The following is a 12,501-nucleotide window of genomic DNA, read 5'->3' on the forward strand; positions in this document are numbered from 1 at the left end:
ACATTACAGATAATGATTCAGGATGTATGGACGACAATGCATGGAGTTATTTACAAAGATATTAGAAATGATATTAGCACTTGGCATAGGCCAAAAGGAGGGTTTGTCGGAATTGAAACAATATTATGCCTCCTATCGCAACAATTGTATGTGTATTGGCCTACGCCAAGTTGTCTAAACATCGTATGCGAACAAACTACACGGCAAGGTCTTGACCTTAGAGAAAGTAATGTAAGTCGCCATCTTGGATTAAGCCGCCATTTTAGGTTCTCTTGTTATATGGAAGTCACCCTGAACATCAAAATGGAGGCCGAATGACATTCTGAGTAAGATTCTGGCCGTTGTGACCTCCGTACACATGAATAATTAATATGCCTGCAGGCCACTTGTCGGGGTCGCGAACTGAGACCTTGTCCTACCGTTGACCTATATGTAAATGTACAACTATATCAGTGAAACCAATCAAAATGCATATATTAAAGGATTGACCTGGCAAGGAACCCATAGGCCCAGCTCACAGAATGGTTAACCCGCGAGAGGGTTGGCCAAGGGCTGGATAAACTGTATAAAAGACTCATGTATTTCAATGTGCGGTCTCTCTCACTAACGCATCGAACCCTCGTTGAAGTTTGTTATGTTACTCTGAGAGACAAATAGCTATCCGTTTGTCAATTGACTTTGGTAACTGTTGTAGCTTTTAAATAAAGCACTTGTATGTTCTTTGTAACCTGTGTTGGTGTGTTTCCTTTTGGGCTTCCCGGCCTCATATTATTTTTCTGTTTCCACACTACGATGCAGCAAAGACTGCCCTCCAGGCTCACTTTCTCCCTCTTGCCAACTCGGACTGTGAGAGATTTGTAATGCTGTCGGTCAAACAAAAGGAAGATGAAATGCTGGACACTTTCTATGGACGCCTGCGCCACCTCTCCCTGGCATGCGCATGGGGAGACGCGGAGGACATGATACGCACCATGCTGATCCAGGCCTGCTCCTTGGGCAAACTCAGAAGGCAAGTCCTTAGGGAGCGGGGAATCACCCTACCCTGCATCCTCGAGCTGGGCCGGTGCCACGAGGTGGCGGAGGCTCAGGCATCCAGGATGGAGGCGGGGTCCCGCTCAGTCAAGTTTGAGGAGGTGTGTGCCATGTGGCGGGGTGGTAGAGGATCGAGAAGGCCTGGGGCAGGACCCCGTGACAGAGCAGGAACAGCAGGTGAATCTTGCCAGAAATGCAGATACGACCTTCCGCACCCGACTGAGTGTCCGGCGGCCGGAAGAACGTGTGGTAGGTGCGGACTGCCTGACCATTTCTCAAGGGTGTGCAAGGTAGCCCTGCCGGTGATGGTGCCGAGAGGGCTGGCTCGGACCGGGTTTCAGCGCCAAAGCCACCCACCAAACGTGGCCCAGGTGGACCAGGGCGGGGAAGATGCCCACGTGGAGGAGGCCGACGAGGAAGAGGAAGAGAACATTTTCTTTGTCTCTAGTGTGTGGATCCTGAAGGGCAAGAACAGGAGACAACCAAGGTGCGTGCTGGAAGTCAATCAATCGCCAGTCCCGATCCTGGTAGACACTGGAGCATCGGTCAATGTGATGGCCCGGGGGCATTATGATGCTCTGGACTTGCCCCCCAAGCTACTCGCACCGAAAACTTGCATATTTGCATTTGGGGGACTGGAACCAATCCCACTGGATGGCGCATTCGTGGCTAAGGTGGAACATGAGGGCTCGCAGATCAAGGCCCGATTCTACGTAATGCCAGTGAGTACCAACACTCTCCTGAGCTGTGCTGCCGCTGAGGCTCTCGGAATTGTCACCTTTGCATATTCAGTGTACCTTGAGGACATTAATGATCTGCTCGACAAGTATGCCGCCCTCTTCAGTGGAATTGGATGGATGACTGGTGACCTGGAGAGATTGAATATTAATGACTCTGTGCAGCCCATTTCCCTGAAACACTGCATGGTGCTGTTCCACCTCCGGGAGCAGGTGGACAAGGAACTGGATAACCTTGTGAGCCTCGACATTATTGAGAAGGTGGAGGGCCCGACTTCCTGGGTATCCCCGATTGTGGTGGCGAGGAAGCCCAAGCAACCTGACTCCGTCCGTATCTGTGTAGACATGAGGCTGCCCAACAAGGCCATTAAGAGGGAGCGGCATCTCACCCCCACCATTGATGACATTATTGCAGAGGTACAAGGGGTTTGTTTCTTTTCCAAGTTGGACCTCCGGGCGGGCTATCATCAGGTAGTCCTCCACCCGGAATCGAGATATATCACCACGTTCACCACTCACCGGGGGTTATACCGCCACAAGAGACTGAGTTTCGGGGTATCGTCGGCAGCGCAGGTGTTTCAAAATATCATCCGAGGCACCCTCGCAGATCTGTAGGGTGTGCTAAACATCAGCAATGATATCTTGGTGTTTGCAAGGACCGAGGTGGACCATCTGAGAAGGCTGGCGAAGACATTTGAGAGACTGCAAGTGCTAGGCCTCACCCTTCAAAGGGACAAATGTGAGTTCCTGCGTCCTTCCATCGAATTCTTCGGATTCGTATTCAAGGAGGGAGGGATATCGCCAGACCCGAAGAAGGTCCATGACATCAAGAAGGCGCAGCCGCCTGAGTCGGTGTCCGATGTGCAGAGCTTCCTTGGCATGGTCACCTACTGTGGGCGGTTCATTCAAAACCTCGCCTCTAGGTCTGAACCCCTTAGGGCTCTAACGAAGAAGGAATCCGCCTGGGAATGGGGCCCACTTGAGCAAGCGGCTTTCGAAGACATCAAGGGTGCCCTGGTAGCTGAGGACACAATGGTGTTTTTTGACCCGGCGTTACCATCCGAGATCATTGTCGATGCCAGCCCATTTGGTCAGGGCACCGTGCTAACCCAGGTAGACCCGTGATGGGGGTGTTCGGCCAGTGGCATACGCCAGCAAAGCGCTGTCCGAGACTGAACAGAGATATTCACAGATTTAGCGGGAGGCTCTGGCGGTCCTGTGGGGCTGCAGGCACTTCCGGCTCTATGTCCTGGGACGCCCGGTGACAGTTGTGACTGACCATAAGCCCCTACTTCCCATTCTGGCAGGGTCCTCCTCAAAGTCACCGGGCCAGGATCGAGTGGTGGATGCTTGCTCTTCTGGAGTATGGGGTCACCTTGTTGTATCGGCCGGGGGCCAACAATGCAGCAGACTATCTCTCCCGGCATCCGGGAGCACGTGGGGGAGTGGAATATGACACCTGTGCTGAGGAGGCTGATGATCATATCCGAATGGTAGTGGAGGCGGCCACGCCCAACGCAATGCCCTTGTCGGAGCTTGAGGCGGCAGCTGCCGAGGACGAGTGTTTCCAAATCCTAAAGCACTCCATGCAGCAGGGCTCCTGGAAGTCAGTGCTGGAGTCCTTGGCAAGACGGACTCAGGAGGCCAAGACGGGTCTAGAGCAGCTATGGAAGATCAAGGAAGAGCTGTCCTTGTCGGCGTCGGGCCTGTTGCTTTGAGGCGACCGGATAGTGATCCCACAGTCCAAGGTAAATGATGTGATCACCCTGGCCCACCATGGACACCAGGGTGCCGCAAAGATCAAGGCAAGGCTGCGGCTGAATGTTTAGTTCCCCGAACTGGAGCAGAAGGTCGACAACGTCGTGGCGGTATGTGTCTGGTGCCAGGCGGCATCTCCATTGCAGCGAGAGCCGGCCATCGAAGCGATGCCCCGGGGCACGTGCCCCTGGGAGGTGGTCCATGCAGACTTTGGATCAACGACCGTAGGCACCCACTTCCTGGTGATCATCGATGAGTATTCCGGGTACCCGGAGGTGGAGTTTGTGGAGTCTGTGGCTTTCGAGCATGTGGTGGTGGCCATGGAGAAGGTGTTCGCGGCCCATGGATTCGCCCACACACTGTGTTCGGACAGCGGCTCGCCCTTCCAGAGTGAACGGTTCTCTGAACTGATGGAGAGCTGCGGGGTTCAGCACCGGAAGGTGTCCCCGCTGTGGCCCAGGGCAAATGGAGATGCTGAGAGACTGATGCGGACATTCAATAAGACCTTCCGAATCGCACAAGGGCAGGGACAGTCGCTCCAAAGAGCTCTGTATCAATTCCTGCGGGTGTACCGCACCACCCTGCATGCATCCACGGGGGTGGCGCCGGCCGAGGCCCTGTTCAAGCGCTGCCCACGGGGTCTGCTGCCGAAGTGGGGGAGAAAGAGCCTGGGGTGATTGACAACCAACAGGTCGAGGTGCACCGGCGGATGAGGATCGATCAGGAGAACTTGCAAAGGGGCCTCCATCCACAACGGCTGGAGCCCGGAGGCGAGGTCCTCATCCGCAACAGGAACCCCCATGGGAAGCTCTCACTCCCCTATGAGCCGGAGCCATTGGACGTTGTGGCCGTAAAGGGGTCCATGGTGACTGCCTCCGACGGAAGGTCTGCTGTCACTCGGAATGTCAGCTTCTTCAAGAAGCTGGGGGATCCCAGAACTGAACCCCCCATGAAGCCGGACGTAATGGACATGCCGGATGATGGAGGCGGATCCCCTGGCATACTCGAGTCCCCTGTCCGGGGGACGTCTGTGGAAGGACTTCCCGTGCCAGAGGTAAGCGGGAGGTACCCCCAGAGGGCTGGGCGAGGGAAACTCACTTACCTCAGTGATTACGTGCTGGGACATGTGGTTGATCAACCTGAGTCCGGGGACTGTTAAGGGGACCCGGGTGTTTGACAATAAAGGGGTTTTTGGGCAAGTGGTGTGTAAAATGTTGCTGTTAAGCGTTTGTGTGGTTTGCAGTGTATAGTAGTAAAGCATTTGTTTGTCCTCCCGAAAAAGGAGGAGTGTGGCGCTGCCCCGTGACGGGACGCGCACGCGGCTGCGTGACGTTGCACGCCGCCGCATGCTGTGTAAATAAACGGGGCGTTCCCAGCCGCTTCAGAGCGACCTGGCAGCCCGAACTGTAAGGACGTGTGCTGTGTGGTCCTTACGGGGTGGGGGCTTACGGGCATCGCGTGGGGGTGCTGCACCCACCCCCAACACTTGTCAACAACATTCAAGTAGCAGATTTAGAGCCTCTGCAGAGATTCATAAAACCTCTGGGCATGTGTAATTTTTTTATTTTTTATTGGGAACTGAATAATTTTAATCAGTAAGGCATGTCGACCCCCCACAGAATGTGGGAACCGGTGCATGTGCCCAATTCCCTTCCAATAAGGAGATCTCTGGGTTTCTTTCAACGTTTCAGGAAAAAATTACTAATGTTTTTATGTTCAGAATGTAATATAATACTGGGATGTAATATAATACTGGGATGTAGACTCTATGATGAATACAGTGTTAATTGCACACCTCTGCTTTTCTGAAATTTTGCGAAAATGATGACAGGTATTTCTGTGAACTCCACACATTATGACAACGCATTGTCTAAGAATAGTGTGTTCAAGTCTGTTGGTAAAATGTGTTACGTTGTTAGGACTTCATGGCTAACCTCGTTTTGTAATGCAGACATAAGGATGCAGTAGCTTGTGGAAACTGGATGTTCCGATCCTGTCCTTCCTGTTCCGAAAGGGTAAATGCCAAGCGAAAAAAAAAGCAATTTATCCGTTTTTTGCGCATAGGTGTTGCATGGTGACACCTACTTGTGATGAAACTACAGCATCGGCATGAAAATGTAAAGTAGTGATTTATATGAGGTGGGTTACACAGCCTGCAGGTAGCCACCATGTTGCAATGGAGACTTTCCATCCAACACAAAAAGTGATTTGCTTCGTTGAGATCGGTATTATTTATTTTAGTTTTCCTAACATAATGTGCAGTAGCAGCATCTAAACACACACAGGGACATTTACATCGCTTGCAGCATTTTACTGCACAGAAACACACAGACTGTCCCCAGCACTAGGCACAAATAGAACTACAACCACTCACCAACTCGAGCACTGCAAACAGTACTGCACCACCACACTGCTCCCTGCACCACGATGCAAACACACACACGTGCTCACAGACAGGCACATGTACAAACACAGCAAAAACAAAGAGGTGATGGCTGGAAGGTTTAGAATGAATCTCAACCACCGGCATTGCTCTGGGCACCCTCCAGACCATCGTTCTTTGCCTGCCAAGCCATTACAGAAGGGGTTAGACCATATGCAAATCAGGCTTGGTCCCACCCAAAAAGGGGCAGTCCAGCCCGAACTGCTAGGTCACATCCCTTCTGCACGAGACCACAAGCATCCCCAAACATGTTTCGGCCTTGTTGGGCCTCATCAGTGTGGAGTAGCTTGGGTCTCTAGGCTCAGCAGGCACGCGACCCACGTCTGGGCATACCCGTCCCACTCGGGGTGACAAAGCAAAAACAAAGAGGTGATGGCTGGAAAGTTAAGAATGAATCTCAACCACCGGCATTGCTCTGGGCACCCTCCAGACCATCGTTATTCGCCTGCCATGCCATTACAAAAGGGGAAAGACCATATGCAAATTAGGCTTGGTCCCACCCCAAAAGGGGCAGTCCAGCGCGAACTGCTAGGTCACATCCGTTCTGCACAAGACCACAAGCATCCCCAAACATGTTTGGCCTTGTTGGGCCTCATCAGTGAGGAGTAGCTTGGGTCTCTAGGCTCAGCAGGCATGGGACCCACGTCTAGGCATACCCGTCCCACTCGGGGTGACAAAGCAAAAACAAAGAGGTGATGGCTGGAAGGTTTAGAATGAATCTCGACCACCGGCATTGCTCTGGGCACCCTCCAGACCATCGTTCTTCGCCTGCCAAGCCATTACAGAAGGGGAAAGACCATATGCAAATCAGGCTTGGTCCCACCCCAAAAGTGGCAGTCCAGCCCGAACTGCTAGGTCACATCCCTTCTGCACAAGACCACAAGCATCCCCAAACATGTTTCGGCCTTGTTGGGCCTCATCAGTGAGGAGTAGCTTGGGTCTCTAGGCTCAGCAGGCACGGGACCCACGTCTGGGCATACCCGTCCCAATCAGGGTGACAAAGCAAAAACAAAGAGGTGATGGCTGGAAGGTTTAGAATGAATCTCGACCACCGGCATTGCTCTGGACACCCTCCAGACCATTGTTCTTCGCCTGCCAAGCCATTACAGAAGGGGAAAGACCATATGCAAATCAGGCTTGGTCCCACCCCAAAGGGGGCAGTCCAGCCCGAACTGCTAGGTCACATCCCTTCTGCACGAGACCACAAGCATCCCCAAACATGTTTTGGCCTTGTTGGGCCTCATCAGTGAGGAGTAGCTTGGGTCTCTAGGCTCAGCAGGCACGGGACCCACGTCTGGGCATACCCGTTCCACTCGTGGTGACAAAGCAAAACAAAGAGGTGATGGCTGGAAGGTTTAGAATGAATCTCAACCACCGGCATTGCTCTGGGCACCCTCCAGACCATTGTTCTTCGCCTGCCAAGCCATTACAGAAGGTGAAAGACCATATGCAAATCAGGCTTGGTCCCACCCCAAAAGGGGCAGTCCAGCCCGAACTACTAGGTCACATCCCTTCTGCACGAGACCACAAGCATCCCCAAACATGTTTCGGCCTTGTTGGGCCTCATCAGTGAGGAGTAGCTTGGGTCTCTAGGCTCAGCAGGCACGGGACCCACATCTGGGCATACCCGTCCCACTTGGGGTGACAAAGCAAAAACAAAGAGGTGATGGCTGGAAGGTTTAGAATGACTCTCAACCACCGGCATTGCTCTGGGCACCCTCCAGACCATCGTTCTTCATCTGCCAAGCCATTACAGAAGGGGAAAGACCATATGCAAATCAGGCTTGGTCCCACCCCAAAAGGGGCAGTCCAGCCCAAACTGCTAGGTCACATCCCTTCTGCACGAGACCACAAGCATCCCCAAACATGTTTCAGCCTTGTTGGGCCTCATCAGTGAGGAGTAGCTTGGGTCTCTAGGCTTAGCAGGCACGGGACCCACATCTGGGCATACCTGTCCCACTCACATACCCACTCACATACAAACACAGACACACACTTGCATGCATACAGGCCCACACATCACACACCTGCACACACATTTACACCCACACACACATGCACACACAACCCTGAGCTCAGCTGTGTGCTCACGCACACACACAGATAACTAACAGAAATGCACACACATACACACACTACCCTAGCACAGCATACATGCCATCCCCAGCACGGCACACAGACCACCCAAAGAACTTCAATGCACATACACCCTGACCACTGCTTCAATGCAGACATTGCATATAGCATGCACACACACTGTCTCCAGCACTGTACATACACTAACCCAGTATCACATACACACATACATCGAGAATGGAATCTCGGCCTGGAGTGCTAAATAGGCATAATGGAATCTATGATTGACTTTGATGACTATGACAATTGGAATGTGGTCTTACTGTGCTATCTGGGCATAATAGAATCTGGCAGTGCTGATGTAGTCTTACTCGTACTCTCCTTTCAAATTCCTTGTCTGCAGGCTCTCTCTCCTAGCCACTCTCTCACTGTTGCTTCCCACTATCGGCCCCCTGGTCAAATGACCTCTTTCCTCTCTGAGTGGGCAGACCTCTCCTCCTCCCTCCTGGCCTCTACCACTCAACTCCTCCTCTTTGGTGACCTCAACATCCATCTTGATTCTCCCTGTTCCTCATCTGCACTCGTAGGTGTCATCTGCAATACTCTCTCCCTCTCTATCCTCCCCTCCAGCCTGACTCACTCTGCCGGCCACACACTTGATATCTTGATCTCCTTCGGCCTCCCCCTCTCTACTCCCCTTACCTCTCCTCTATCCTGGAGTGATCACCGCCTCCTCTCCTCTCATCTCTCCATCTCCTCCACCCAAGCCAAGCCTACTCCAAGATTGCCACCCACCTTCTTGGACATCGGCCCATGAAGCGTGTGTCAATCAAGGCTTTTGCTGCTACCTTCTCCCCCACACCCACCTGCAGCTGACTCACACCCTGACACAGCCCTGTGCCTGCTCTATTCCCCTATTTCTGCTACTCTTGATGTTCTTGCCCCTGTCACAAGGATCCGTTTGAAGTCCAAAGCTAAGTGCAACTCCTGGTATGACTCTGGCCTAGCTACACTCAAATGTAAGTTTAGGGTGGCTAAGAAGAAATGGAGGACTTCCTGCTCATCCTCTGACAAACTGGCCTGTGGACAGCTCCTAAGGCAATACCGTCTCGCTGTCCGCTCCAAGAAGAGAGGACACATTCAAGCCCGTGTCTCTGCGGCATCCAACAACTCAGCCAAACTCTTTAAAATGTGCAAGGAGCTGGCCAACCCTGCTGCAGTCTCCACCCCTCCTCTGACCTCCAAGGCTCTTTGCAATGACCTTGCCTCTCACTTTAATTCCAAAACCCAGGACATCCTATCCACCCTCTCCTCGGGCCCCCTCCGCTCCCCTCTCCTTCCCGGCTTGTTGACGCTTCCTCAGCCACCACCCGTCCCCTCTTTCTCCTCCTTGACTCTTTTCTCCCCTGATGAGGTTGCTAGAAAAGTCCAATATACGAAAGCCTCCTCAAAACAGGTCAATCCCTGTTCCTCTAAAATCATTAAGGACCACATCAATACCCTTGCTCCGGCCCTTGCCAATTTCTGTAACAGTTCATTTGCTTCTGGATCTTTCCCCTCCCCTCTGAAGCACTCCCTTGTGCATCCTCACCTCAAGAAACCCACAGCTGATCCTTCCTGTCCAACTAACTATCGCCCAATTTCCATTACTCACTTTTTGGGGAAGCTCCTGTAAAAGCTGGCCATCTCTCAGCTTAACCTTCACTCAGACTCTGTTGGCTCTCTCCACGACCACCAATCTGGCTTCAGAGCTGCCAGAAGCACGGAAACTGCTCTCCTGAACATCTGTGAAGACCTGCTCTCCAACCTTGACTCTCACATTCCCTCTGTCGTCATCCTACTTGATCTCTCCTCTGCTTTCGACACAGTCAACCATACCATCCTGCTCAATTGTCTCTGTGACAACCTGGGTATCACCGATCAGGCTCTGGCCTGGCTGACCTCTTTCCTTTCTGATCGACCCTCCCAGGTACAATTTGGGTCCTTCTTATACTCTATCTCCCTCTCTACCTGTGGTGTTCCCCAGCGGGTCTAACCTCTTGCCCTGGCCTTTTAAACAATACCTGGCAACTCTCGCCTGCTACATTTCCATTTTCTGCTAAACTTCCAGTGCTATGCTGATGACACACAACTCATTTTCAGGCTTCCCTCATACTCCTCCTCTCCTTCCCTCATCTCTGATTGCCTAATAGCCATTCAAAATTGGTGTGCCGCTAAAGATCTTTGTCTAAATGCCAACAAGACTGAGTTCCTCATTGGTACACCTTCACCATCCTTTCCCCTCACTCTCTGGCCAGTCTCCCTTGGCCCTCCTCCTATCCCTACCTGCGAGGGTAAGAATGTCGGGGTCATCTTTGACTCCACACTCTCCTTCTCCGCACACATCTCTGACATCTCTAAAAAGTCAAACCTCTTTCTGCACCTCCTTAGAGGTTCTCTGCTTTCCTCTACTTCCCCCAGAAGCTCACTGTCTCCCAAGCTCTGGTTATCTCTAGGTTGGACTATTGTAACAGCCTCTTTCTCAATCTACCTGCCTCCACTCTCCGTCCTTTACAATTAATCCAGAACAGGACTGCAAGACTTGTCCTTGGCCTCAAGCCCGGGGATCATATCTCTCCATCTCTGAAATCCCTTCACTGGCTCCCAGTGGATGCAAGGATTACATTTAAAACCCTCTTCATTGTCCACAAGACTTTCTGGGGCCTGGGTCCAAAATACCTTCAACTATCCTCCCCTCTTGAGCCCTTTGCTCCTCTACTTCTAACTCCATCAGGGTCAGTGTTTTTCTCAGAAACGTGCTAGGGGCAGATCTCTGTCTTCGGCTGGGGCCTCCTTTTGGTACAGCCTCCCGGCCACCTTGAAACTTGAGGAGAACCATCTCCAGTTCCGGAAGCACCTCAAGACCTCCTCTTCACTTCTTTCTTTGCCCATCTTCTCCCCTGCTGATCTGTGCTCTCTATTGGCACTGTGCACCTGGCCACCCTCTGTCCTTCGGGCCCAGGTACCTGCTCACCCTGCCTCCCTCCTGCACTGCCTCCGGGCCACCCCTTGCACTGGGATCTGTATCTGTACCCATACAGTCCCCCTTTTCTCTTCTGCACTTATCAGATATACCCTATCTGTTTAACCATGCTCTTGCCACTAGCTGGCTGCACTACCACTTTTTCACTGCCTGTATTTATTTACTTAGTGTACTTATTATTTATTCTGTTCTCTCCTCTGTTCCGCACTTTCCACTTCTCCCCCCTCCTCGCACTGCCCCCTTTTCCCTTTTCCATGCACTTTCACGTTCTTAATGTCACTGGGCCTAGTAAGATTGTTGTTTTGTTGTTCTCCCTTGTTCCCCACCCCTTGCCTGGTTGCGCTCTGAAACACCTGTGTATAAGCACGATATAAATAAAATATCATTTCATATCATAACTGGGAATAATAGTATCCAGCCTTACTGAGCTCAATGGGTAAAATCCTACATGCCACTAATTTACTGATTGGGCATAATGAACCTAGTTGTGCCGAGTTAACTTGCAATACCAGAACCTACCACTTCTCAGCTAACTGAAAATAAAATAATCGGATCCAATTCTCATAATAAACATGCATATTGTTTGTCAAATTCAAAGACCAGTGAACAAGGAACTAGCATCACCATGTTATTCAAATCTGTTACGGTCAACATTGTGTATATAGAAATGAGTTTATTTTAGTAGCCAAAACATGAGCACTTGTCATGTCAGTAGAACTGTATAATATCAATGATCTAGTGCTTCAGCACTTTGATGTTTGGATGAAATGTAGTCAGGGGTCCGCTATTTGGTGCATAATAAAAACCATATACTCAAAGAAATGGATCGCAAACCGGGCAAGAAGCAACATTGTTTATTACAACTGGTTGAGCACAAATCAAACAGAATAGTGGATTAACTATGATCGAGACGCTGACACTTGTATGGAATATGGACTGTAGTTTTTATAACAAGAAATACAATATTCGGAAGTCAGGAGAAACACTTGCAAGTTGGAGAATTCGTTTTTTCTGTGCTTCCCAGGTATTTGATTGGTTTGCAATCGCCTCCCCCTTCTATAGTTACTTTAATTAGTGAAAATATCATTACAGCAAATAGTTCAATGGTTTCCCATCACCTCACCTACCCATGTGGTATGACATTTTATTCACAACCCACCCCAAAACATCCTATTATTAATGAAACAAGATTTGTGCTGACTGCCATTGGTCAGCACCATTGAAAATGGTACATAATACACCCTGCATCTGGTGGGAAAGGGGACAGTCACACGATACCTGTTAGATAAAGACCTTTGCGAACTCTTTGATAGATACTCTGAGGGCTGGCCAACTCGTCAGAGCTCAGGAACGTAACACCTGTTTGACCTCCCAGGAATACCACTCCATCCAGTGTTCTCTTCCCACAGCCTCCAGCCCATTGGCATCGGCAG

The sequence above is a fragment of the Ambystoma mexicanum genome, chromosome 6p (assembly GCF_040938575.1).
Source record: "Ambystoma mexicanum isolate Mex_15411 chromosome 6p, UKY_AmexF1_1, whole genome shotgun sequence".
Classification (NCBI taxonomy): domain Eukaryota; kingdom Metazoa; phylum Chordata; class Amphibia; order Caudata; family Ambystomatidae; genus Ambystoma; species Ambystoma mexicanum.